The sequence below is a fragment of the Carcharhinus amblyrhynchos genome, chromosome 11 (genome assembly GCF_965287045.1).
Source record: "Carcharhinus amblyrhynchos chromosome 11, sCarAmb.v2.hapA, whole genome shotgun sequence".
NCBI classification, from domain to species: Eukaryota; Metazoa; Chordata; class Chondrichthyes; order Carcharhiniformes; family Carcharhinidae; genus Carcharhinus; species Carcharhinus amblyrhynchos.
The window spans coordinates 97,032,934-97,054,817 of NC_137334.1; the positions used below are offsets into that span (position 1 = coordinate 97,032,934).

At 48.9% G+C, this 21,884-nt stretch overlaps 1 protein-coding gene across 2 annotated transcripts in view; it reads right to left on the bottom strand.

The window, feature by feature from the left end:
• Window positions 1-21,491, bottom strand: part of LOC145350376 (SNF2 related chromatin remodeling annealing helicase 1-like) — a 98,778-nt gene extending 77,287 nt beyond the window's left edge. Inside the window, exon 1 of one of the 2 annotated variants that reach the window (XM_080199646.1) lies at window positions 21,475-21,491. The gene's annotated coding sequence lies outside the window, so the exon portion shown is untranslated. Of the gene's footprint in view, window positions 1-17,458; window positions 18,113-21,474 lie in introns of those variants that run through there. The other variant, XM_080199645.1, reaches the window with a different exon arrangement.
• Between the last annotated feature and the right edge of the window lie 393 nt (window positions 21,492-21,884).

Below are 21,884 nucleotides of genomic sequence, written 5' to 3' on the forward strand. Positions count from 1 at the left end.
CTGAGGGAGTGCCGCACTGTCAGAGGGTCAGTGCTGAGGGAGTGCCGCACTGTCAGAGGGTCAGTGCCGAGGGAGCGCCGCACTGTCAGAGGGTCAGTGCCGAGGGAGCGCCGCACTGTCAGAGGGTCAGTGCCGAGGGAGTGCCGCACTGTCAGAGGGTCAGTGCTGACTGTCAGAGGGTCAGTGCTGAGGGAGTGCTGCACTGTCAGAGGGTCAGTGCCGAGGGAGTGCCGCACTGTCAGAGGGTCAGTGCCGAGGGAGCGCCGCACTGTCAGAGGGTCAGTGCTGAGGGAGCGCCGCACTGTCAGAGGGTCAGTGCTGAGGGAGCACCGCACTGTCAGGGGGTCAGTGCTGAGGGAGCGCCGCACTGTCAGAGGGTCAGTGCCGAGGGAGCGCCGCACTGTCAGAGGGTCAGTGCTGAGGGAGTGCCGCACTGTCAGAGGGTTAGTGCTGAGGGAGCGCCGCACTGTCAGAGGGTCAGTGCTGACTGTCAGAGGGTCAGTGCTGAGGGAGTGCCGCACTGTCAGAGGGTCAGTGCTGACTGTCAGAGGGTCAGTGCTGACTGTCAGAGGGTCAGTGGTGACTGTCAGAGGGTCAGTGCTGACTGTCAGAGGGTCAGTGCTGAGGGAGTGCCGCACTGTCAGAGGGTTAGTGCTGAGGGAGCGCCGCACTGTCAGAGGGTTAGTGCCGAGGGAGTGCCGCACTGTCAGAGGGTCAGTGCCGAGGGAGTGCCGCACTGTCAGAGGGTCAGTGCCGAGGGAGCGCCGCACTGTCAGAGGGTCAGTGCTGAGGGAGTGCCGCACTGTCAGAGGGTTAGTGCTGAGGGAGCGCCGCACTGTCAGAGGGTCAGTGCTGACTGTCAGAGGGTCAGTGCTGAGGGAGTACCGCACTGTCAGAGGGTCAGTGCTGACTGTCAGAGGGTCAGTGCTGAGGGAGTGCCGCACTGTCAGAGGGTCAGTGCCGAGGGAGCGCTGCACTGTCAGAGGGTCAGTGCCGTGGGAGCGCCGCACTGTCAGAGGGTCAGTGCTGAGGGAGTGCCGCACTGTCAGAGGGTCAGTGCTGACTGTCAGAGGGTCAGTGCCGAGGGAGCGCCGCACTGTCAGGGGGTCAGTGCTGAGGGAGTGCCGCACTGTCAGAGGGTCAGTGCTGAGGGAGTGCCGCACTGTCAGAGGGTCAGTGCTGAGGGAGTGCCGCACTGTCAGAGGGTCAGTGCTGAGGGAGTGCCGCACTGTCAGAGGGTTAGTGTTGAGGGAGCGCCGCACTGTCAGAGGGTCAGTGCTGACTGTCAGAGGGTCAGTGCTGAGGGAGTACCGCACTGTCAGAGGGTCAGTGCTGACTGTCAGAGGGTCAGTGCTGAGGGAGTGCCGCACTGTCAGAGGGTCAGTGCCGAGGGAGCGCTGCACTGTCAGAGGGTCAGTGCCATGGGAGCGCCGCACTGTCAGAGGGTCAGTGCTGAGGGAGTGCCGCACTGTCAGAGGGTCAGTGCTGACTGTCAGAGGGTCAGTGCCGAGGGAGCGCCGCACTGTCAGGGGGTCAGTGCTGAGGGAGTGCCGCACTGTCAGAGGGTCAGTGCTGAGGGAGTGCCGCACTGTCAGAGGGTCAGTGCTGAGGGAGTGCCGCACTGTCAGAGGGTCAGTGCTGAGGGAGTGCCGCACTGTCAGAGGGTTAGTGCTGAGGGAGCGCCGCACTGTCAGAGGGTCAGTGCTGAGGGAGTACCGCACTGTCAGAGGGTCAGTGCTGACTGTCAGAGGGTCAGTGCTGAGGGAGTGCCGCACTGTCAGAGGGTCAGTGCCGAGGGAGCGCTGCACTGTCAGAGGGTCAGTGCCATGGGAGCGCCGCACTGTCAGAGGGTCAGTGCTGAGGGAGTGCCGCACTGTCAGAGGGTCAGTGCTGACTGTCAGAGGGTCAGTGCCGAGGGAGCGCCGCACTGTCAGGGGGTCAGTGCTGAGGGAGTGCCGCACTGTCAGAGGGTCAGTGCTGAGGGAGTGCCGCACTGTCAGAGGGTCAGTGCTGAGGGAGTGCCGCACTGTCAGAGGGTCAGTGCTGAGGGAGTGCCGCACTGTCAGAGGGTCAGTGCTGAGGGAGTGCCGCACTGTCAGAGGGTCAGTGCTGAGGGAGTGCCGCACTGTCAGAGGGTCAGTGCTGAGGGAGTGCCGCACTGTCAGAGGGTCAGTGCTGAGGGAGTGCCGCACTGTCAGAGGGTCAGTGCTGAGGGAGTGCCGCACTGTCAGAGGGTCAGTGCTGAGGGAGTGCCGCACTGTCAGAGGGTCAGTGCCGAGGGAGTGTCGCACTGTCAGAGGGTCAGTGCCGAGGGAGTGCCGCACTGTCAGAGGGTCAGTGCCGAGGGAGTGCCGCACTGTCAGACTGTCAGAGGGTCAGTGCCGAGGGAGTGCCGCACTGTCAGAGGGTCAGTGCCGAGGGAGCGCCGCACTGTCAGAGGGTCAGTGCCGAGGGAGCGCCGCACTGTCAGAGGGTCGGTGCCGAGGGAGCGCCGCACTGTCAGAGGGTCGGTGCCGAGGGAGCGCCGCACTGTCAGAGGGTCGGTGCCGAGGGAGCGCCGCACTGTCAGAGGGTCGGTGCCGAGGGAGCGCCGCACTGTCAGAGGGTCGGTGCCGAGGGAGCGCCGCACTGTCAGAGGGTCGGTGCCGAGGGAGCGCCGCACTGTCAGAGGGTCGGTGCCGAGGGAGCGCCGCACTGTCAGAGGGTCGGTGCCGAGGGAGCGCCGCACTGTCAGAGGGTCGGTGCCGAGGGAGCGCCGCACTGTCAGAGGGTCGGTGCCGAGGGAGCGCCGCACTGTCAGAGGGTCGGTGCCGAGGGAGCGCCGCACTGTCAGAGGGTCGGTGCCGAGGGAGCGCCGCACTGTCAGAGGGTCGGTGCCGAGGGAGCGCCGCACTGTCAGAGGGTCGGTGCCGAGGGAGCGCCGCACTGTCAGAGGGTCGGTGCCGAGGGAGCGCCGCACTGTCAGAGGGTCGGTGCCGAGGGAGCGCCGCACTGTCAGAGGGTCGGTGCCGAGGGAGCGCCGCACTGTCAGAGGGTCGGTGCCGAGGGAGCGCCGCACTGTCAGAGGGTCGGTGCCGAGGGAGCGCCGCACTGTCAGAGGGTCGGTGCCGAGGGAGCGCCGCACTGTCAGAGGGTCGGTGCCGAGGGAGCGCCGCACTGTCAGAGGGTCGGTGCCGAGGGAGCGCCGCACTGTCAGAGGGTCGGTGCCGAGGGAGCGCCGCACTGTCAGAGGGTCGGTGCCGAGGGAGCGCCGCACTGTCAGAGGGTCGGTGCCGAGGGAGCGCCGCACTGTCAGAGGGTCGGTGCCGAGGGAGCGCCGCACTGTCAGAGGGTCGGTGCCGAGGGAGCGCCGCACTGTCAGAGGGTCGGTGCCGAGGGAGCGCCGCACTGTCAGAGGGTCGGTGCCGAGGGAGCGCCGCACTGTCAGAGGGTCGGTGCCGAGGGAGCGCCGCACTGTCAGAGGGTCGGTGCCGAGGGAGCGCCGCACTGTCAGAGGGTCGGTGCCGAGGGAGCGCCGCACTGTCAGAGGGTCGGTGCCGAGGGAGCGCCGCACTGTCAGAGGGTCGGTGCCGAGGGAGCGCCGCACTGTCAGAGGGTCGGTGCCGAGGGAGCGCCGCACTGTCAGAGGGTCGGTGCCGAGGGAGCGCCGCACTGTCAGAGGGTCGGTGCCGAGGGAGCGCCGCACTGTCAGAGGGTCGGTGCCGAGGGAGCGCCGCACTGTCAGAGGGTCGGTGCCGAGGGAGCGCCGCACTGTCAGAGGGTCGGTGCCGAGGGAGCGCCGCACTGTCAGAGGGTCGGTGCCGAGGGAGCGCCGCACTGTCAGAGGGTCGGTGCCGAGGGAGCGCCGCACTGTCAGAGGGTCGGTGCCGAGGGAGCGCCGCACTGTCAGAGGGTCGGTGCCGAGGGAGCGCCGCACTGTCAGAGGGTCGGTGCCGAGGGAGCGCCGCACTGTCAGAGGGTCGGTGCCGAGGGAGCGCCGCACTGTCAGAGGGTCGGTGCCGAGGGAGCGCCGCACTGTCAGAGGGTCGGTGCCGAGGGAGCGCCGCACTGTCAGAGGGTCGGTGCCGAGGGAGCGCCGCACTGTCAGAGGGTCGGTGCCGAGGGAGCGCCGCACTGTCAGAGGGTCGGTGCCGAGGGAGCGCCGCACTGTCAGAGGGTCGGTGCCGAGGGAGCGCCGCACTGTCAGAGGGTCGGTGCCGAGGGAGCGCCGCACTGTCAGAGGGTCGGTGCCGAGGGAGCGCCGCACTGTCAGAGGGTCGGTGCCGAGGGAGCGCCGCACTGTCAGAGGGTCGGTGCCGAGGGAGCGCCGCACTGTCAGAGGGTCGGTGCCGAGGGAGCGCCGCACTGTCAGAGGGTCGGTGCCGAGGGAGCGCCGCACTGTCAGAGGGTCGGTGCCGAGGGAGCGCCGCACTGTCAGAGGGTCGGTGCCGAGGGAGCGCCGCACTGTCAGAGGGTCGGTGCCGAGGGAGCGCCGCACTGTCAGAGGGTCGGTGCCGAGGGAGCGCCGCACTGTCAGAGGGTCGGTGCCGAGGGAGCGCCGCACTGTCAGAGGGTCGGTGCCGAGGGAGCGCCGCACTGTCAGAGGGTCGGTGCCGAGGGAGCGCCGCACTGTCAGAGGGTCGGTGCCGAGGGAGCGCCGCACTGTCAGAGGGTCGGTGCCGAGGGAGCGCCGCACTGTCAGAGGGTCGGTGCCGAGGGAGCGCCGCACTGTCAGAGGGTCGGTGCCGAGGGAGCGCCGCACTGTCAGAGGGTCGGTGCCGAGGGAGCGCCGCACTGTCAGAGGGTCGGTGCCGAGGGAGCGCCGCACTGTCAGAGGGTCGGTGCCGAGGGAGCGCCGCACTGTCAGAGGGTCGGTGCCGAGGGAGCGCCGCACTGTCAGAGGGTCGGTAGAGTCGTAGAGGTTTACAGCATGAAACAAGCCCTTCGGCCCAACTTGTCCATGCCGCCCTTATTTTTTTTAAACCCCTAAGCTAATCCCAATTGCCCACATTTGCCTATATTCCTCTCTACCCATCTTACCCATGGGACTGTCTAAGTGCTTTTTAAAAGATAAAATTGTACCTGCCTCTACTACTCCCTCTGGCAGCTTGTTCCAGACACTCATCACCCTCTGAAAAAATTGCCCCTCTGGACACTTTTGTATCTTTCCCCTCTCACCTTAAACTATGCCCTCTAGTTTTAGATTCCCCTTTCTTTGGGGAAAAAATATTGACTATCTACCTTGTCTGTGCCCCTCATTATTTTATGGACCTCCTATAACGTCACCCCTCAGCCTCCTATGCTCCAGAGAAATAAGTCCCAGTCTATTCAGCCTCTCCTTATTACTCAATCCATCAAGTCCCAGTAGCATCCTAGTCGCATCCTCCAGTACTGAAGGAGTGCACTTGGGAAGGTCATGTAAGTAGGGAAAAATTAACGGGAAAAGGTTCAGTGGAGATGTGCATGGGAAGTTTTTTTACACAGTGGGTGGTGGGGGCCTAGAATGCCAAGTGAGGTGGTTGAAGCAGTTACATTAGCCACATTTAAGAATTATCTTGATAGCCATATGAACAAATGGGGAATAGAAGGATATAAGCAGTTGGTCTAGATGGGTAAACGTGATCAGCGCACTGTTGGAGGACCAAAAGGGCCTGTTCCTTTGCTGCACTCTTCTATGTTCTGTGTAGTACTGACAGTACAGTACTGCTCCCACATCGGTATAAAATAGCACATGACCTAAATCCAGGGCCAGTGTGGTGTTGAGCAGAGATTGTTCAAGAACTAAGCATGTAGTTAGTTCCTAGCCTTTCCCCTAACTGTAGATGCATCAATGTTTCTGAAGAAGAATGATACAGACTTGAAACATTAACTCTTGTTTCTCTGTCCACAGATGCTACCAGACCTGCTGTATTTATCCAGCCTTTTCTGTTTTTATTGTAAATTGGTTTACTTTTTTTCAATAAAGGCTTACAGGTAACCTATTGAAGACTATGAAGACAAATGTGAAGCAATGCATTTTGGAAGGTCTAATACAGATGGGAAGTATACAGTAAATGGCAGAACCCTGAAGAATATCGATAGGCAGAGAGATCTGGGCGTATAAGTACACAGATCACCAAAAGTGGCAACGCAGGTGGAGAAGGTAGTCAAGAAGGCATACGGCATGCTTGCCTTCATTGGCTGGAGCATTAACTTTAAAAATTGACAAGTCATGTTGCAGCTTTATAGAACCTTAGCTAGGCCGCATTTGGAATATAGAATTCAATTCTGGTCGCCACACTACCAGAAGGATGTGGAGACTTTGGAGAGGGTACATAAAAGATTTACCAGGATGTTGCCTGGTATGGAGGGCATTAGCTATGAGGAGAGGTTGGAGAAACTTGTTCTCACTGGAATGATGGAGGTTGAGGGGCAACCTGAAAGAAGTCTACAAGATTATGAGGGACATGGACAGAGTGGATAGTCAGAAGCTTATTACCAGGGTGGAAGTGTCAATTATTAAGGGGCATAGGTTTAAGGTGCGAGGGACAAGATTTAAAGAAGATGTACTAGGCAAGTATAACTTACAAAAATGCAAAAACAGCACAGATCTGATAGAATGGGAAAGGTGTGAAAACCATCAAAGGGCCACAAAGCAGCTTAAAAGAGCTACTAAAGGGTCTATGAAAGAAAACTTGCAAGGGACATCAAAATCAATAAGACAAAAGTTAAATAAAAGGAAAGTGGGTGGTTAGGAGCAACGCTGACCCACTAAAGACTGGCAGTGGGAATATTTGTTAATGTCCATGGCAAAATGGCAGACTATTAAATAATTACTTTGCCTCAGTATTTGCAGTAGAAAAGGAGGATAGCTTGCCAGAAATCCAGAGGAAATTAATAGTGGATTGTGGACAAGGATTAAATATAGCTGACATAAGTAAAACATCAATAATGAGGAAATTAATGTAACTACAGAGTGGCACATCTTCAGGGGCTGACGGTTTCTGTCTGAGGGTATGAAAGGAAGCAGGGGAACAAATTGTAGATGTCCAAATGATAATCTTTCAGAGTTCCCTAGATTCAGGAGTCGTCCCTCTGGATTGGAAAATTGCTCATGTCACTCCGTTTTTTTAAGAACTCCGCTTCCTAAGAAGTGAAAACAAGAGGATATCCAGGGAATTACAGACCAGTTAGTCAAATATCTGTAGTGGGGGGATTGTTGGAGTTTATAGTCAAGGATAGGGTAATTGAGCACCTTAAATTTTCTGATAATCAGGGATAGCCAACCTGGATTCATCACAGTAGGTCAAGTCTAACAATCTTCATTGAATTTTTTGAAGAGGTGACTCAGGTAGTGAACAGAGGAATATCTATGGATGTTGTTTATATAGACTTTTAGAGGCATTTGATAAAGTCCCACCTAAGAGACTGTTAACCAAGGTAGAAACCCATGGAATTGAGGGCAAATTACTGACATGGCTGGGAAATTGGTTGAATGGCAGTCGACAGAAACGGACAATGGGACGCTACTCAAATTAGCAGGACACGACCAGTGGTGTCCCACAAGGAACTGACCACATTTATTAACCACATGGATAATGGCACAGAAAGTCATACATCTAAATTTGCTGCTGACACAAAGTTAGGTGATATTGTGGACAGTGTAGATGATATTACAAAGGAATATTGATAGACTAGGAGAATGAGCAAAATTGTGACAGATAGATTTCAATCTAAGAAAGCGTGAGGTTATTCATTTTGGATCAAAAAAGGATAGATCAGAGTACTTTATCAGAGGTATAATAAATACAATGGATGAATAAAGTGACTTGGGGTTCAGGTGCATAGATCTTTAAAATGCCACGTACAGGTGCAGAAAATAATCAAGAAGGCTAATGGAATGCATGAATAAAGGTGTACAGTGTTACGGGTAATGTATTAGCATGGCTAGAGGATTGGTTACCTAACAGAAAGCAAAGCGTGGGGATAAATAGGTGTTTTTCTGGTTGGCGATCAATGACTAGTGGTGTGTCTCAGGGATCAGTGTTGGGACCGCAATTGTTTATGATTTACATAGATGATTTGGGGATCAAGTGTAGTGTGTCAAAGTTCACAGATGACACTAAATGAGTGTCAATGGGCAGTATGGCAGCACAGTGGTTAGCACTGCTCATTCACAGCATCAAGGACCCAGATTCAATTCCCACCTTGGGTCATTGTCTGTGTGCAGTTTGCACATTCTCCCCATGTCTCCATGGGTTTCCTCCAGGTGCTCCGATTTCCTCCCACAGTCCAAAGACGTGCAGGTTAGGTTGATTGGCCATGCTAAATTGACACTAGTGTCAAGGGGAATTAGCAGGGTAAATATAAAATATTAAGGGACTAGGGCCAGTGTGGGATTGTGGTTGGTGCAGAGTTGATGGGCCAAATGGCCGCCTTCTGCACTGTAGGGATTCTATGATTTCTATGTGTGGCAAAGTGAAGTGTGCAGAGGACACTGAACATCTGCAAAGGGATATAGGTAGTTCAAGTGACTGGGCAAGGGTCTGGCAGATGCATTACAATGTTGGTGAACGTGAGGTCATCCATTTTAAAAGGAATAACAGCAAAGTGGACTATTATTTAAATCATTAAAAAAAATGCAGCATGCTTCTTAGTAGAGGGTCCGTGGTGACCTTGAGCATGAATCACGAAAAGTTGGTTTACAGATACAACAGGTAATTAAGAATGCAAATCAAAATCATTGCTAAAGGGATGGAGTTTAAAAACAGGGAGGGTCTATTGGAGCTGCATAAAGTGCTGGTGAGGCCACACATGGAGTACTGTGTACACTTTTGATCTCCTTACTTGAGAAAGAATATACTGGCACTGGAGGGAGTGCAGAGGAGATTCACTACGTTGATTCCGGAGTTGAGAGGGTTGGCTTATGAGGAGAGACTGAGTAGACTGGGACTATACTCATTAGAATTTAGAAAAATGGAGGGGTGGTCTCATAGAAACATGTAAAATTCTGAAGGGAATAGATAAGATAGAAACAGGGAGGTTATTTCCACTGGAAGCTGAAACTAGAACTATGGGCATAGTCTCAAAATAAGGGGGAGCAGATTTAGGACTGAGTTGTGGAGGAACTTTTTCACCCAAAGGGTTTAGAATCTGTGAAATTCCCTGCCCACTGAAGCAGTTGAGGCTACCTCATTGAATGTTTTTAAGGCAAAGATAGATTTTTGATCAGTAAAGGAATTAAGGGTTATGGTGAGAGGGATACAGTGAAAAGTATTGTTTCTAGCGTGCTATAAGACAGCATACCGTATATAGGGCAGGAAACAAAAGTGCAGAATGTAGTGTACAGTCATAGCTTGAGTGTAAAGAATTCGAGCATTATTAGAGTTTAAAAGAGTTAGAATGAAGTTTTAGAAGTGCAGAATGAGAGTAAAAGGTAGAATTAGAAGGTTTGCTGGGCACAGCTTGAAAGAAGTCTTGCTCCAGTGCCATCTTGGGGGTAAAAAACAGAACAATCCCCAAAAAACATGCTATGCAATTAAACTATGTTTTTGGCAACAACCCCCTTAAAAGATATTTAACCATAAAAATTTAAACATTATCCAAACCAAGGAATTGTTGACATCTTAAAGATAAACCTCATGGCTTCTCAAACTCTTCCACTCTGATGCGGAATTCCAAAAGGAGGTTCAGAAACAAATTGTTTCCTCAAACAAACACTCTCCTTACTTAGGTGTCTGCTTCCAGTTCAAAACTTTCACAGCTTCTCAACATCCTACACAAAGGAGCTGCTCTTCAGGACTTATCCCCACAGCAATGCAACCAAGACATCCCTTTCCCTAATCTTTTTCTCATTTTGCCTCAGGTTGCATTGTCCTTAAACATCTCTTTGAACTTAGCTTCTCCAAATAGAAATATCTTCCATGCTTTTCATTTTGCTTCTATTTTTGGGTCAATAAAATTCAATATACCTTCCTCTGTTACTTGAAACTCCTGTACGATGCAATTGTTACCTATGAACTCCCTTTTGAAATTCAACAGCTGAAAAACCAATTTCTCTATTTATCTCACAATGCAAATCTCATATCCAATCCATTTATTTGTAACTAAAACCTAATAGGTGGGATTTTATGGCCTCGTTCGAATGAGACTGGAAATTCTTGCCTGGATCAATGGATATTTCCATTGTCCACTCCTCGCCTGCTCTAGTTCTGTGGCAGGTGGGATGCTAGAATTCCAGCGATCAAATCTCTAGTAACTTTCCCCCTGTTTAATTAACCCTGGATACATGTACATTTTTTAAAAAACTGCACAGAAAACATAATCACAAAAACATAGAAATATGCTTCTCTCATACAACCTATTCCTTAACCTAACCTGCCAGTTCACTTTACCTAGCTGTGCCTTTAAGTCCTCATAATTGTGATTGGCTCTCAACTGCCCTCGAAGGACAATCAGGAATAGGCAATAAATGCTGGCCAGCCAGCGATGCCCATATCCCATGAAGAAATTCATAGCGAGGGGGACTGAATATAAAAGTAGGGAGGTCTTGCTGCAGCTGTATAGGGCATTGGTGAGGCCGCAGCTGGAGTACTGTGTGCAGTTTTGGGCGCCGCACCTGCGCAAGGATATTTTGGCCCTGGAGGGAGTGCAGAGGAGGTTTACTAGGCTGATACCGGAGTTGAGGGGGTTGAGCTATGAGGAGAGGCTGAATAAACTAGGCTTGTACTCGCTAGAGTTTAGAAGAATGAGGGGAGATCTCATTGAGACGTATAAGATGATGAATGGGATGGATAGGATAGAGGTGGAGAGACTCTTCCCGCTCAAAAAAGACAGTAGGACTAGGGGGCACAGCCTCAAGATAAAGGGGAGGCGGTTTAGAACGGAGTTGAGGAGGAACTTCTTCACTCAAAGGGTGGTGAATCTCTGGAATTCTCTGCCCGTTGAAGTGGTGGAGGCTGCCTCGCTAAATATTTTTAAGAAGCGGGTTGATGGGTTTTTGATAAGAGAGGGGATTAAGGGTTATGGGGAGAGGGCGGGAAAGTGGAACTGAGCCACAACAGATCAGCCATGATCTTATTGAATGGCGGGGCAGGCTCGAAGGGCTAGATGGCCTACTCCTGCTCCTATTTCTTATGTTCTTATGTTCTTAAATTTAAAAAAAGCCTTTAATTCTAAAATACAAATCTAGGACCCCCTCTTCATCATATTGTGACCACTGCTGTACAGGGGTACTTTCGCCATGAGGAAATTAATCCCATTTCATTGCACAGTGCCAGGTCTAGTATAGCCTGCTCTCTGGTTGCCAGAACATGCTATTCTAAGAAACTATCCTGAAAACATTCTATGACTTCCTCATCTAGGCTATCTTTGCCCATCTGATTTTCCCAATCTCCAAGCAGATTAAAATCCCCAATTTTATACAGTCATTGAGAAAAAAGCTTTTTGTCCATTGAGTCTGTGCCGATAAAGACAAATCATCCAACTTTTCAAATCCCATTTTCCATTATTTGGCTCATAGCCTTGTGTGCCTTGATATCGCAAGTGCGCATCTAAATACTCCTTAAATATTACGAGGGTCTCTGTCTCCACCACCCTTTTAGGCAATGAGTTCCAGACTCCCATCACCCTTTGGGCAGAAAAGATGTTCCTCTCATCCCCTCAAAACTGCCTGCTCCTTGCCTTAAATCTCTGCCCAATGGTCATTGATCACTGCACGTAGGGGAAAAGTTTCTTCCTGTCTATCTGTGCCCTTTGTCATTTTATACATCTCAAATCATGTCCCCTCCTCAGTCTCCTCTGCTCCAAGGATAATAACCCCGGTAGGATATGGAGTTTTAGTTCAGTTGGGCAGTGCAGGCTTGCAGGGTCAAAGGGCCTTTTCATGTGCTGTAATTTTCTTTGTTCTTAACCAATCTCTCTTCATAATTAAAAATCTCCAGCCTGGCAACATCCTGGTAAATCTGTGCACCCTTTCCAGTGTTATCACATTCCTCCTATAATGTGGATTCCAGAACTGCACACAGTACTCCAGTTGTGGCCGAACCAACATTTTAAATATTTGTACTTAACCACCCTATTCTTAAATTTTATGCCTCAGCTAATAAAGGAAAATATATCATATCCCATTGTAACCACTTTACCCACCTGTTCTGCAACCTTAAGGGACTGGTGTATATATACACACCAAGGCCCCTCTGATCCTCGGTGGTTCCCAGGGTCCTTTCATTCATCGTGTATTCCCTTGTCTTGCTTGACCTACCCAAGTACATCATCTCACACTTATTCAGATTGAAATCCATTTGCCACTAATCAATCCATCCATATTGTCCTTTAATCTTAGGCTATCCTCCTATTTACCACCTTACCAATTTTCCCATCATCTGTGAACTTACTGACCAGCCCTCCTACATTCAAATCTAATTCATTTGTAGAAACCACAGACAGCAAGGTCCCAACGCTGCTCCCTGCGATATCCCAAACAATAGTCTTCCAGTCTGAAAAACTTCCAGTGAGCATTACCCTCTGCTTCCTGTTACTCGGCCAATTCTGAATCCAATTTGACAACGTTCCTTGGATCCCATGGACTCTTACCTTTGCCATCAATCTCCCATCTGGGACTTTGTCAAAAGTCTTGCTGAAGTCCAAGAAGACTTTGTAAAATGCATTGCCCTCATCTACACATCTTTTTTGAAAATTTCACTTTTTTGAAAATTTGATTGGCTATGACCTCCCCTAAAACTATGCTGACTGTTCTTGATTAATCTCTGCCTCTCTAAATGTAGACTAATTCTGTCTTTCAGAATAGCTTCCAATAGTTTCCCCACCACTGAGGTTAGAACATAGAACATTACAGCGCAGTACAGGCCCTTCGGCCCTCGATGTTGCGCCGACCACTGGAACCAATCTAATGACCCTCTAACCTAAACTATTCCAGTGTTAACCATATGCCTATCCACTGACCATCTGAACGCCCTTAAAGTTGGCGAGTCCACAACTGATGCAGGCAGGGCATTCCACGCCCTTACTACCCTCTGAGTAAAGAACCCACCTCTGACATCCGTCCTATAATTACCACCCCTTAATTTAAAACTATGTCCCCTCGTGTTAACCATCACCATCCAAGGTAAAAGGCTCTCACTGTCCACCCTATCCAACCCTTTGATCATCTTGTATGCCTCAATCAGGTCACCTCGTAACCTTCTTCTCTCCAATGAAAATAACCTCAAGTCACTCAGCCTTTCCTCATAAGACCTTCCCATCATACCAGGCAACATCCTGGTAAACCTCCTCTGCACCCTTTCCAATGCCTCCACATCTTTCTTATAATGTGGCAACCAGAACTGTACGCAATACTCCAAGTGCAGCCGCACCAGAGTTTTGTACAGTTGTAACATGACCTCACAGCTCCGAAATTCAATGCCTCTACCAATAAAAGCTAACACACTGTACGCCTTCTTACCAACCTTATCAACCTGGGTGCCAACTTTCAGGGAGCTATGCACATGTACCCTGAGATCTCTCTGCTTGTCAACACTACTAAGAGTCCTTCCATTAGCCCTATATTCTGTACTCCTGTTATTCTTACCAAAGTGAATCACCTCACACTTTTCCAAACTAAACTCCATCTGCCACCTCTCGGCCCAGCTCTGCAGCTTATCTATGTCCCTCTGCAAACTGTAACATCCATCCTCACTGTCTACAACTCCTCCAACTTTGGTGTTGTCAGCAAATTTACTAATCCATCCTTCCACACTCTCATCTAGGTCATTTATAAAAATGACAAATAGCAGTGGCCCCAAAATAGATCCTTGAGGTACACCACTTGTAACTGAACTCCAGGTTGAATATTTCCCATCAACTACCACCCTCTGTCTTCTATCAGCTAGCCAATTCCTGATCCAAACTGCTAAATCACTCTCAATTCCATGCAACTGCATTTTCTGCAATAGCCTACCATGGGGAACCTTATCAAACGCTTTGCTAAAAGTGTCAACTGCCTTACCCTTATCCACCTCTTTGGTCACCTTTTCAAAAAACTCGATAAGGTTTGTGAGGCACGACCTACCCTTCACAAAACCGTGTTGACTATCCCTAATCAATTTATTTCCCTCTAGATGATTATAAATCCTATCCCTTATAATTCTTTCCAAAACTTTGCCCACAACAGAAGTAAGGCTCACTGGTCTATAATTCCCAGGATGGTCTCTACTCCCCTTCTTGAACAAGGGGACAACATTTGCTATTCTCCAGTCTTCCGGCACTATACCTGAAGCCAATGACGACATGAAGATCAAAGCCAAAGGCTCTGCAATCTCCTCCCTAGCCTCCCTGATAAACCAGAAAACTACTGACTAGCCTGTAGTTTTCTGGTTTATCCTTTCCTATCTTCTTGAACAATGGTACCACTATTATTGCTATATCTTTCTGACATACTCCCATTATTTCTTCCTTTATACTCCATCCTACTGCCTGGTTATTGTTAGGGAGCCTGTACACCATTCTCAAAATGAGTTCTTGCCTTCATCTTTCTCATCTCCATTCAAACTGTTTCTACATCCTGGTTTCCTGAACTTGGGGCAACCCTCTCTCATGTGCTGATACCATCATTAATTATCAGAATCACCCATCATCCTTTTCCTAGTTGCCTGTGCTTCCTAAATGTCAAGTATCCTTCAATATTCAGGTCCCAATCTATGTCTTCCTGCAGCCAAGTCTCTGAAATGGCTATCAGATTGTACTCATTTATTTCTATTTGTGTAATCAGTTCATCTCTTTTGCTTGGAATGTTACATTAGAGCCTTTATTTTTTTCCTTATTTAATTTACTTATGTAATTTCTTTCCTTATCTGTTGATTTACTCTGAGGTGATAATCTTCAACATGAGAGAATCTAATCATCGACTTTCGATATTCAATGGCATTACCATCCTGAATCCCCAGTATCAGCATCAGGGGGGTTACCATTCACCATAAATTAAATTAGATTTGTCTTATAAATACTGTGGCAGGTCAGAGGCTAGGAATCTTGCAGCGAGTAACTTAATTCCTAACTCCTAAAGCCTGTCCACCATCTACAAGGCAAAGCACCCCACACCCCGGCATACTCTCTTCTACCTTCTTCCGTTGGAAAAAGATACTGAAGTCTGAGGTACGTACCAATCAATTCAAGCATAGCTTCTTCCCTGCTGCCATCAGACTTTTGAATGGACCTACTTCGCATTAAGTTGATCTTTCTCTACACCATAGCTATGACTGTAACACTACATTCTGCACTCTCTTCTTTCTGTCTCTATGAATGATATGCTTTGTATAACCCACAAGAAACAATACTTTTTACTGTGTTTACTAATACATCTGACAATAAGAAATCAAATGGCATACTCTCCACTTGTCTGGGTGAGTGCAGCTCCAACAACAAGAAGCTTGAGACCCTCCAGAAACAAAGCAGCCCCACTTGACTGGCTCCCCTTCCACAAACATTCACTCCCTCCACTACTGATGAACAGTGACAGCCTTGTGTACCATCGACAAGATGCACTGCAGGAACTCACTAAGATTCCTTAGGCAGCACCTTCCAAGACAAGACAAGTGCCATCGGGAAGGACAAAGGCAGTTGACACATAGGAACACCATCACCACAGGTTATTCACCATCCTAACTTGGAAATACATCGCCATTTCTCCACCTCCAGGATCAAAACCCTGGAATTCCCTCCCTAATAGCACACTGGGTGTACCTACACCACAGGGACTGCAACATTTTGTGAAGGCAGTTCACCACCACATTCTCAAGGGCAATTGGGATGGGCAATAAATGCTGTCGTATCCAGCGACGCTTACATCCCATAAAATTAATTATAAGAATTTGTATTCGCTGTCCTCTCTCCCTTCCTACCACAGTCTGTTTATCATTTCCCACATTACCTCTTGCCTTTTCTGTTTGATTTACCACATCTTTTTAAATTTGATCCATTGCCCCCACTATTTAGTTTAAAGCCCTCACTACTTCCCCTATTATGTAGCTCACTAGCACACTGCTCCCAGCACAGTTCAGATGTAGATCATTCTAATGGTACAGATCCCACATTCCCCAGTACTGGTGTCAGTGCCCCATGAATGGAAACTCACTTCTCCCCGCACCAGTTTTTGAATCATGTATTCATCTCACTAATTTAGTGCCAATTTGCATGTAGCTCATGTAATAATCCAGAGATTATTACCTTTGAGGTTCTGCTTTTCAATTTAATGCCTAGTTTCTCATACTTTTTACGCAGAATTGCTTTCCTAGTTCTATCTATGTCATTTGTACTTACCTGGACCACATGAGGGATCTTTCCCTTCCTACTGCTAATTCCTTTCCAGTCCTAAGCAGGTTTCCTGAACCCTGGCACTGGGCAGGCAACACAGCTGCCTCGACTCTCACTCATTACTGCAGAGAACAGTGTCAATTATTCAGACGATACTGTCTGCTATAACATTCCAATTTGCTCCTCCTACTTGAATGGCTTCTTGTAGCATGATGCTATTGTCAGTCTGCTGAGCCACCCTGCAGCCCCCAGTTTCACCCAGACAAGTTGAAAGAACCTCAAATCTGTTGGACAATTATGAAGTCTGAGGCTGTCTGGGTCCACTTACTTGCCTCACTTGCAATCACATACCGCTGTCCCTTACTCTGATCAAATCAGAAGACTATCTGAAATGGTGTGACTGCATTCTGGTACAAAACATCCAGATAACTTTGCTTTTCCCAGACGTGTTGCAGTTCTACAGGTCAGCCTCCACTCAATGACTGAGCCAAAACTCCTTGAACCGCAAATGTGTTTACACTGGATCATGCTGACATCCAAGAGCTCCCATGAGCTGCAGTCTTAAGTGGGAAAAGTGGGCTTTAGTGGGAAAAGCCACCGACCGTGAGCTCACATCTAGACTTCTGTCTGATCTATGAGGAAAATTGCTCACTACAAATGATGTGGAAAAATCATTTGATCACTACAGTCTTAACACATCACCTCACCTATCATCCTCAATGTGTTTAATTATTCGCTTATTTTCCTTTTATAATATATTTTACTACTTGGGGAGGCAATGGCCTAGTGATATTATTGCTAGACTATTAATCCAGAAACTCAACTAATATTCTAAAGACCCAGGTTCGAATCCCACCACACCAGATGGTGAGATTTGAATTCAATAAAGAATATTTGGAATTGAGAATCTACTGATGGTCATGAAACCATTGTTGATTGTCGGAAAAACCCATCTGGTTTAATAATGTTGTTTAGTGAAGGAAATCTGCCATCCTTATCTTGTCTGGCCTACATGTGACTCCAGACCACAGCAACGTGGTTTACTCTCAACTGCCCTCAGGCAATTAGGAATGGACAATAAATGCTGGCCAGCCAGGATTACCCATATCGCATGAATGAATACATAAAAAAACTTTACCACCATTATATACTATTTTAAACCTTAGGACTGGAACAGACCTCAAGCACTTACCTGTTATTCATCAAACACCTTTCCTTGGATTGTCACTTTGCCTGAGTAGGAAGGCTTGAAAGTTCTGTTGATCCGAAGAGCAATGCCCTTGGCAGTTTTATACTCCTGACAGTAAGATCAGAGGGGAAGAACCATAAAGCGCAAACCAAAACAAATCCTCAATTGTGGACCATGCAGAAGATACTCGTATCAACAGCTGTGATGGAGATGAAGAGTTCAGCAGTAGGGTGATCCCCAATCATCACGGTTCCCTTGTCACTGGAACTGGACTGTGTATCTGCCGATGAACAGCTCAGAAAAAGGAGGCTTCAAGAGCCAAGCCGAGTGTATTTCCAAAAGTGTCTACAAAGTGTTTATTCTAATGGAGTGGAGAATAACTGGAAAGAGCTGAAAATAGCTATTATCTCAGCTGTGAAGAAACTATCAGCTACAAGACCAGGAAACACCAAGCCCAGTTTGATGAGAACGACCACTTCATCCAATACCTCAACAACAAGAAGAAGAAAGCTCTCCATGCCTGGCAAAATGACAACCGGCAAAGCAAAGAGGAGAACTCACCAGTCGGCAAAGGGGGAGGTACAAAGATGAACGAGGGAAATCAAGAACTAATGGTGGACTGAGAAAGCTAAAAATCTACAACTCCTCACTGAGCACAACAACCGGGGCTTCTTCAGTGACACCAAGACAGTACATGGACCAAACGCGCTTGCCTTAATAAGAACATAAGAAATAGGAGCAGGAGTAGGCCAACTAGCCCTTCGAGCCTGCCCCGCCATTCAATAAGATCATGGCTGATCTGTTGTGGCTCAGTTCCACATTCCCGCCCTCTCCCCATAACCCTTAATCCCCTTTCTTATCAAAAACCCATCAACCCGCTTCTTAAAAATATTTAGCGAGGCAGCCTCCACCACTTCAACGGGCAGAGAATTCCAGAGATTCACCACCCTTTGAGTGAAGAAGTTCCTCCTCAACTCCGTTCTAAACTGCCCCCCCTTTATCTTGAGGCTGTGCCCCCTAGTCCTACTATCCTTTCTGAGCGGGAAGAGTCTCTCCACCTCTATCCTATCCATCCCATTCATCATCTTATACTTCAAAAAGAAAGAACAATACAGCACAGGAAACAGGCCCTTTGGCCCTCCAAGCCTGCACCGCTCATTGGTCCAACTAGACCATTTGTTTGTACCCCTCCATTCCCAGTCTGCTCATGTGACTATCCGGGTAATTCTTAAACGATGCCAGCATGTCTGCCTCCACCACCCTGCTTGGCAGCACATTCCAGACCCCCACCACCCTCTGCGTAAAAACCTCCCTCTGATATCAGAGTTATACCTCGCCCCCCTCACCTTGAGCCTGTGACCCCTCATGTTCGTCACCTCCAACCTGGGAAAAAGCTTCCCACTGTTCACCCTATCTATACCCTTCATCATTTTGTACACCTCTGTTAGGTCTCCCCTCATTCTCCGTCTTTCCAGGGAGAACAACCCCAGTCGATCCAATCTCTCCTCATAGCTAAGACCCTCCATACCAGGCGACATCCTGGTAAACCTTCCCTGCACTCTCTCCAGAGCCTCCACATCCTTCTGGTCCAGAACTGGACGCAGTACTCCAAATGTGGCCTAACCAATGTTCTATAGAGCTGTAACATCAGACTCCAGCTTTTATACTCTATACCCCGTTCTATAAAGGCAAGTATACCATATGCCTTCTTCACCACCTTCTCCACCTGTACTGCCACCTTCAGGGATTTGTAGACTTGCACACATAGGTCCCTCTGTGTCTCTATACTCTTGATGGTTCTGCCATTTATTGTATAGCTCCCCGCTACATTAGTTCTTCCAAAATGCATCACCTTGCATTTATCTGGATTAAATTCCATTTGCCATTTCTCCGCCCAATTTTCCAGCTTATCTATATCCTGCTGCATTGTTCGACAATGTTCACTGCTATCAGCAAGTCCAGCCATCTTTGTGTCATCTGCAAACTTGCTGATAACATCAGTTACACCTTCTTCCAAATCATTTCTATATATCACAAATAGCAGAGGTCCCAGTACAGAGCCCTGCAGAACACCACTGGTCACTGACGTCCAGCCGGTAAAAAGACCCTTTGACTGCTACCCTCTGTCTCCTGTGGCCAAGCCAGTTCTCTACCCATCTAGCCACCTCTCCTTGTATCCCATGAGCCTCAACTTCTTAACCAACCTACCATGAGGGACTTTGTCAAACGCCTTACTGAAATCCATATAGACAACATCCACGGCCCTTCCTTTGTCAACCGTTTTTGTCACCTCCTCAAAAAACTCCACCAAATTTGTGAGGCACGACCTCCCTGTTACAAAGCCATGCTGTCTGTCACTAATGAGATTGCTCCATCCTAAATGCTCATACATCCTATCTCTAAGAATCTTCTCCAACAATATCCCTACCACGGACATCAAGCTCACCGGCCTATAATTGCCCAGGTTATCCCTACTACCCTTCTTAAATAGCGGTACCACATTTGCTATCCTCCAATCCTCTGGGACCTCACCTGTGTCCAATGAAGAAACAAAGATTTCCATCAGAGGCCCAGCAATTTCATCTCTCATCTCCCTGAGCAGTCTAGGATAGATGCCATCAGGCCCTGGGGATTTGTCAGTTTTAATGTTCCCTAAAAAACCTAACACTTCCTCCGTTGTAATTGAGATTTTCTCTAACGGGTCAACACCTCCCTCTGAGACACTCCCAGTCAACATGTCCCTCTCCTTTGTGAATACTGATGTGAAGTATTCATTTAGGATCTCCCCTATTCCCTTGGGTTCTAAGCATAATTCCCCTCCTTTGTCCCTGAGAGGTCTGTTTTTTTTCCCTGACAACTCTTTTGCTCCTAACATATGAATAAAATGCCTGAGGATTCTCCTTAATTTTATCTGCAAGAACATTTTGTGACCTCTTTTTGCCTTTCTAACTCCCCATTTGAGTTAGAACATAGAACACTACAGCACAAACAGGCCCTTCGGCCCACAGGTTGCGTTGATCATATCCATACCTACCAGGCCATAGAACTATCTGTAACTCCCAATCCCATTAAATCCCTTTCCTACTCTCTCTGTATTCCTCCAGTGCTCCATCTGTTTTCGGTTGCCTGGACCTAACGTACGCCTCTCTTTTCTTTTTGATCAGATCCTCAATTTCACTGGTTATCCACGGCTCTCGAATCCTACCTTTCCTATCCTTCCTTTTTACACATGCCCGTCCTGCAGCCCCATCAACTGTTCCTCAAAAGACTCCCACATGCCAGACGTGGACTTACCTTCAAATAGCCTCTCCCAATCAACGGCCTCTAATTCCTGCCTAATCCGGCTGTAGTTAGCCTTCCCCCAATTCAGCACCTTACCCACAGGACAACACTCATCCTTGTCCATTACTATCCTAAAGTTCACAGAATTGTGGTCACTATTTGCCACATGTTCCCCTACTGAAACTTTGATGAACTGACCGGGCTCATTCCCTAGTACTAGGTCCAGTATAGCCCCCTCTCTAGTCGGGCTGTCTACAGACTGTTCCAAAGAACCTTCCTTACGCATTTTATAAATTCCTCCCCATCCAGACCCCCAGCCCTAAGCGATTTCCAGTGTATACAAGGGAAATTAAAGTCTCCCACTATAACAAACCTATTTTTTCTGCATCTATCCAGAATCTCCTTACATATCCATTCCTCCACTTCCCGTGGGCTGTTGGGAGGCCTGTAGTATACCCCCAGCATAGTGACTGCACCCTTCCTGTTTCTGAGCTCCACACACAGTGACTCGTTACATGACCCTTCTAAATTGTCCACCCTCGGTACTGCTGTAATATGCTCCCCAACCAGAATTGCTACTCCCCCACCTCTTCTAGCCCCTCCTCAGTCGCGCCTAAAACACTTATACCCTGGAATATTCAGCTGCCAGTCCTGTCCTTCTTTCAACCAAGTCTCTGTCACCTCAACCACATCAAAATTCTGCGTAAGCATTAAGGTCCTAAGTTCGTCTGTCTTACCTGTTACGCTCCTCGCATTGAAGCAGATGCACTCCAGACCTCCAGGCCCACTCAGGTCATCCTCCTCCTCCAGAATACTCTTCTTCTTAGCTAGCCTTGTCCTGGCCCCCAGCTCCACCCCAGCCTCAGTGCTTACTGACCTACTGTTTTGATCCCCACCCCCCGCCACAGTAGTTTAAATGCTGCCGAAACACTCTAGCAAAACTCCCAGCCAGGATATTTGTGTCCTTCCAGTTAAGGTGTAACCGATCCTTTCTGTACAGGTGCCATCTTCTCTTGAAGACTTCCCAATGATCTACGAATTTGAAACCCTCCCTTCTGCACCAGTCCTTTAGCCACGCATTCAGTTGTACAATTTCCCTGTTCCTAGCCTCACTCACACGTGGCACTGTGAGCAGTCCAGAGATTGC